Consider the following 6,175-nt stretch of genomic DNA (forward strand, 5'->3'; position numbering starts at 1 on the left):
GCTTCCTACATCCTGGAAAGTAAGGTATGTGACAACTGTGCTCCAAAGCCTGATTGTGGAATATGTCTCTCAAAGGCATCTTCACTTACTGCCAGTATCAGTTGATCTCTCACAACCAGCAGATTGTTGAGCATGCAGCAAGTTGCCAGTGCCCTGAGCCATGGCATTAGGTTAACACCCAGCAGCCAGTCATGCATATTGTGTTGGGGCTCAAAAACCTGTGGGACAGATGATTGCCTCATGATAAAAGTATATGGCAACTCCCTGGAGAGCAGTCATTCATCTACGTAATGCACAACTCATGATAGCACAGGAGAAGTACAGTGAGGGAATGGAATCCCTTCTTGTTCCTGACAACCTCCATGTTTAAATGAAGGGCTGACATGGCTACATGCGTGTGGCCAAGGGCTGCTTGGACCATGGGGAATCCTGCAATCCCACTGAATCCAAATGCTCTCTGCTTCTCATCTTCTCTGACAGCATGGATTGGTCCTTAGAGCTACAGAGACCTCCCTTATGCATAATCCACACTTTTCAAGCATTTATCCTATTTCTCCACACCTTTCACAAATGAGGTCAAGAGAACTTTTTGGAAATTCAGGGATCATAATGGCTCTGCTCAAAAAGCATGTAGGTACCTTGTAGCCTTGCTTTAATCTCTCCATTTATGAAGCAGTGGTGCATAAATATCAAACGTGTTACTTCAAAATATTTCCAATATACTTTCATGCTAACATGCCGGAAGTAGAGAGAATTAGGGCAGGAAATGGCTTTGATGACACCCAGATTAGGTAGCATATTTTATCTGTTGCATCCTTTTGTGTGACTGCAAGTGAGGTTGAGACAGGAAATTAATAACACTATTGGTATTGCAGCTAAGTGCCTATGGATTGCTGATATCAAAATAAAACTTTATGTTGAAATGCAAACATACCTGAATTGAATTCCCAGCAGAAGGAAATTTAAATGTTTTCCAATACAATGACTTAGTATTCATCCATCAATCAAAACACTGAATTCTCCTTCCAACCACTTGAAGTAATAATTCACCCTTATTTGGTTCCTCTTCCCTGAAACTCATGTCAGACACTAAATGCAAATGTGGTTCTTGAATTAGAAGCAAGAAGATGTTTCAGAGTGGCCCAAGCTAATGCCCGAAATTTCTTGCTGCCCTTTCCCTCAACTGACACAACTAAGGTTGCCTTGAATTTCTTACGGTTTCCAAGTGCACTCTGGACAAAATGACAGCGGAGGACTCATCATCAGTGCAAAATTTGGGGCAGGACCTATTCTTGTTGGGTTTCCCTTCAGGTTTTTTCTGCTGCTTGCTTCCTCCCAGTACCTCTTGATACATTGACAAGTATAATATATGGTAATGATAGATGGCTTCAAGCATGGGAGATACAGCCCTCTACCTGTTGCTTTCTCAATTTCCAGGGCCCACACTATCCTTCCAGGTGAAACAGCAATTTACTTGTACTTCTTCTAACGAACCCCATGGAGACTGACAACTTTCAAAAACAATAAATTCAACTTCCAGCTTTTAACAAGGAACATGGGACCCAGTTTAAGGATCATAGGGCCCAGTTTAAAGATCATGGGACCCAGTTTTGGTGCCATAAGATGGGGAGTCCAGACAGAGGGAACAAACTCAAGGAGAGGACCCAGAGAGGGAGACCAACAAGAGGAAACTACCAGTAAGAACCACCGGGGAGGAAAAACACGGGAAGGCTGAAGAAGGAGGCCCCGGGCAGCAAAAGCGTTGTTGTTGGCAGGCTCCATGTAGTGAGGGCTTCGGATTCGCCCTGGAGAGCTGAAAAGGCAGTGGAAGGTTGGTGACTTCATGCTGCGGACCGTTGAGGCAAAGGCAACCCTTTGGATCCAGACACCCAAATTTTGGTATGATCAGGTTAGGGGCCAGTAACTTTAGTTTAAAGTAGACAAAGGTTGAGATTCCAGGTACTTACTCAGAGAATAAAGCCACAAAATTCCATCGTTTTACGCAAACCAAAATAAACTATACAATACAAAGTCAGGAAAGTAATACAATTTACAATATATAACTTATACTCTAACATTCAGAATTAACATGAGGCAAATATGAACTAACAAGCAAGCTGTGGCCAAATATGTCACACCGCACAATAAATGACAGATGTGACCAAGACAGATCCCACGGATTTCCCAGCAACCCACTCAGATGTCAGTGTCCGCTATGAGTTCCACAATCTTATTAAAACTTTGTCTCCCTCACAAAGGATCACAAGTCTTCTCTTTCAAAGATCTAGCCTCTGAATTCCTCCTAAAGTCACTTGGACTGCCTCAAGGATTGCTCACTCCCCGATGTTTTAATCCCTTCTTCTGAGATTATGTTCCCCTGGCTTCCCAAGGATTCACTTCAGCACCAAATTACGAGCACAACTCCAGCTCTCCAGCCATGCCAAGCAGAACACCGCTGCTTTAAAGGGCTACCTTTGCTCCAATGCCCCGCAGCACGGAGTCACCAACTTTCCGTTGTGTTTTCTGCTCTCCAGAGCTCCTCCCAAACCCTTACTGCATGGAGTTTGCCAACAGTAGTACTTTTGCTGCCTGGAGTCTCTTCTCCAGTCTCTTCTCCCATTTGTTTCTCTCTCCAATAGTTCTTATCGGTTGTCTCTTCCAGGTGGTTCCCCAGTGGTTTCTGCTCTGGGGTCACTCCCTGGGTTCTCCCTCTGGGTTCTCTCTCTCTTTGCTGAGACTCTCATTCTTATGGTACCAAAACCAGTTCCTGTAATCATTATTTTCATGCCAAGCAGGCATGCCCTGCAGCTTTCAAAAAGAACACCAAGGCCTGAATTTTACCCTTGGTGAACACCCATGATCAGTGGACCCAGAGCAGGTCAGGAAACGGGCCCCTGCCCGTGATCAGCGCCCCCCCCGACCGCGATTTCACACTGGCTGGTAAATTAAGGCCCACCCAGCTTGAAGCACGTCTTCCCAATGGTCAGGAAGGGCCATGCCTGTCGGGCACCAGGTCCAATGGCAACCTGGCAGGTGGTTTAAAAACAGCACAGACAGCTCCTTGAAGGCTGTCAGGGAAGAACATATGTCCTGTACTGAAGAGCAAAGCTATGGCCTTAACTGCAGTTGGAGACGCCAGACTGGAGGGCAGGTTAGGTGGGCACTCGACCCTGCCTTGTGGTTCTCCAGGGGGAGGTGGTTGCAGGAGTGACACCTTCATCCCCAGAGATGGAAGGAGGAGGTTACCACACCAGGCAAAAAAAGCTTCGGAGGAGGTGGCAGCCCAGGTCAGCAGCCACGACAATGTACGGCGCACATGGGTGCAGTGCCACAAAAGGTTCAACGACCTGCTGCACTGAGCAAGGGCGAGTACCATGTTGGCATGGGTCAGTGTGGAGAAGGAGTAAAGTCTGACTGTCCCCCCATGGAACTCAGGAGCGCTAGAGTCTGAGTGCCAACTGTCAATGACACCGGAGCTGTCACTGACACCGGGGTGGGCCCTGGCTGCTTGGACTGAATGCCTTGCGACTCAAGGGCCACAACTCAGATATGTCCTGTGAGGTGTTCGCCATGTGGGATTGGCCAGGCTGCAATGGTGCTGCAGGTGGAGAGTGGACTGATCCATGCTCCTCTGTTCTTTCAGGAGAAGGCAAGCCATAATAACATTGCAAGGTTACGGACAGACAGAGGCCCTCCAAATCTCCTAATCCTTATAAGATTTGAGCAGGATGCCTTATAGCTGGAGAGGCAGCACGCACCTCGGTCAGCCGGTCGTGGAGAAGCTAGGGTGTCAGATGAAGGTAAGAGTGCAGTGCACAGGGGTGAGTATTTCAGATGGTGCAACCATTCTAGTGTAGTCTCTTCATTGATGGGAGTCTCAAAACTGGAGTCCCCATTGATCATTGGAAGACAATGGCACCGTGACGCAGATCTCCATTTTCTCACCAGGGTGCCTGGCATGCACAGTGACAGTGTGATGACTTAAATTAATGACATGTTGTTGTTCTCCCTTAGATTCGCCAGCAGGCACTCACTCGCGGGGCCGCAAAGAGCCATCCTGACGCCAGAAGACCACCGGATTTCATCTTCACCTGCATCACACTCCTCTCTGAACCAGGCACCGGCCCAGATACCAGCACCTCAGTGGGCATTAGATCTTCAGCTGGAATGTCGGAGCATAGCAGTGAGGGCACTTCAGGCAGATGATGAGCCTCTGAAATGGTCCAATAGGTGACAAATGCTGGGTGTCCAGCAGGATATGTAGGAGGATCTGGCGGAGATCCATGAGGGTATGCGTACCATGGTCTCTGTTGTGGAGGAGTCCATGAGGAGCATGGGCACTGTGTTGACCCTCATGGATGAGTGCACTGCCTCCTCCATTGAGGCAGTGGTGACTCTCATGGAGATGCAGCTCCAGGGACAGAATCAGGGGTTCCTGGGGTTGTGCTCAAGCCTGCAAGCCCTCACACAAGCAATGACCTCAGGTGGACAGTGCCAGTGTGGGAGATGGATGAGGCACCCAGTATCCTAGTTAGGTGCCCGTCCATCAATGGTGAGCATGGAGATCCAGAGCAACCTCGTGTTGGTGCACAAGCTGCTTGTCATCTCTGCGAGCTCCTCTCAGGGCGCTCTGGATGGCTGCAGCTCCTCCGCCCGTTGGCCAGTGACCGTAACATCTGATGAGGCTGTGATGACTGGGGAGATGCCAGCAATAACACTGGCCACTTCCTCCCAGGCGGGGCCAGCACAGTCTCCACTGGCCAGAGGACGAACGCCAAGGTCATCAAGGCCAGCAGCACAGCACAGTAAGCAGACTGTCTCCAAAGTTGCTGCCAGTGAGGGGGGAGTGGGGGAACAAGACGCAGCACTCGCAAACATAAATTTAAGGCATCATGAGCACAAGAGGGACTGTTCACAAGTGATTTTCTGTTCTGCAATGTTTCGTTTACATTTACCAATCTGGGAATGAAGACCAGAGAAGATTATGTTAATTTGTTTGGATTGTGAAAATTACATAAATTTTGTTTTTATCATAATGGCCCGAGTATACTTCACCTTTTTTTTGGTGCAGGGTACGCCGGTATGTAATGCTGAATGTGAGTGGCTCTAAATTTTATTACACAGGCACTGAGTGGACTTTGGGTTCAAATGAAAGGGTCATTTCACACATCTGGGATGGAGGCTGCAGCCTTGGCATGAGGTGGAAGCTGATCTTTGGTAGCCTGGCTGAAGGAGTGTTGGATTAAGGCATCCCTGGTGTCCTGCCTCCCTGGAGGCTACAGAGGTCTGCCTGCACGCCCTCAGCATTCTCCTCACCTTGCTACTCCTCTGACTCACTACTGGATTCATCCTCTGTGGTCTGTGGAGCTGTGTCAAGGTACTCTTCCTCCAGTGGGACCTCCCTTGCCAGTGTCAGATTGTGGACAGCGCAGCATGCAACCACTATCAGTGACACCTGCTCTAGGGGGTATTGTAGGGCACCCCCTGAATGGTCCAGGCGTTGGAATGGCACCTTCTGAAGATCTATCGTCCTCTCTATCACCACCCTTGTGGAAGCATGACTCCTACAATAACACTGCTCTGCCTTTGTTCTTGAGTGGCAGAGAGGCGTCATAAGCCACTTTTCAGTGGGTAGCCCTTGTCACACAGCAGTCATCCATCTAGTTGGGCTGGAGCATTGAAGAGCCTTGGAACCTGGGAGTGTCTCAGGATATAAGTGTCACGGGAGCTGCCAGGGTACTTTGCACAGACTTGCAGAATCTGAGTTTTGTGGTAACACACTATCTGAATGTTCATCAAGTGGAATCCCTCCCTGTTGACTAAGGCACTGGGCTGACCCGCTGGCGCCTTGATGGCCACGTGTGCAGTCGATTTCACCCTGGATACGGGGGACCCAGCACTCGCTGCAGTCTCTGGCTCGCTCAGCTTGGCTGGCCTCGTCCATACGGAAATGAATAAATGTAATTACCCACCTGAACAGAGCTTCCGATTCAACTGTGGACAGTTGATTGGGAGACTCCACACATTCCCCACTGACCCCTGGAAAGAGCCAGAGGCATAGAAGTTAAGGGCCACTGTGACCTTCAGAGCCACTGGCATGGGGTGTCCACCCATACAGATGATCTCAGGCCCAGTCATCTGACAAATGGAAGTCATATGTCTCCCTGAAGAAACA

This window comes from Carcharodon carcharias, chromosome 4, assembly GCF_017639515.1.
Source record: "Carcharodon carcharias isolate sCarCar2 chromosome 4, sCarCar2.pri, whole genome shotgun sequence".
NCBI lineage: Eukaryota > Metazoa > Chordata > Chondrichthyes > Lamniformes > Lamnidae > Carcharodon > Carcharodon carcharias.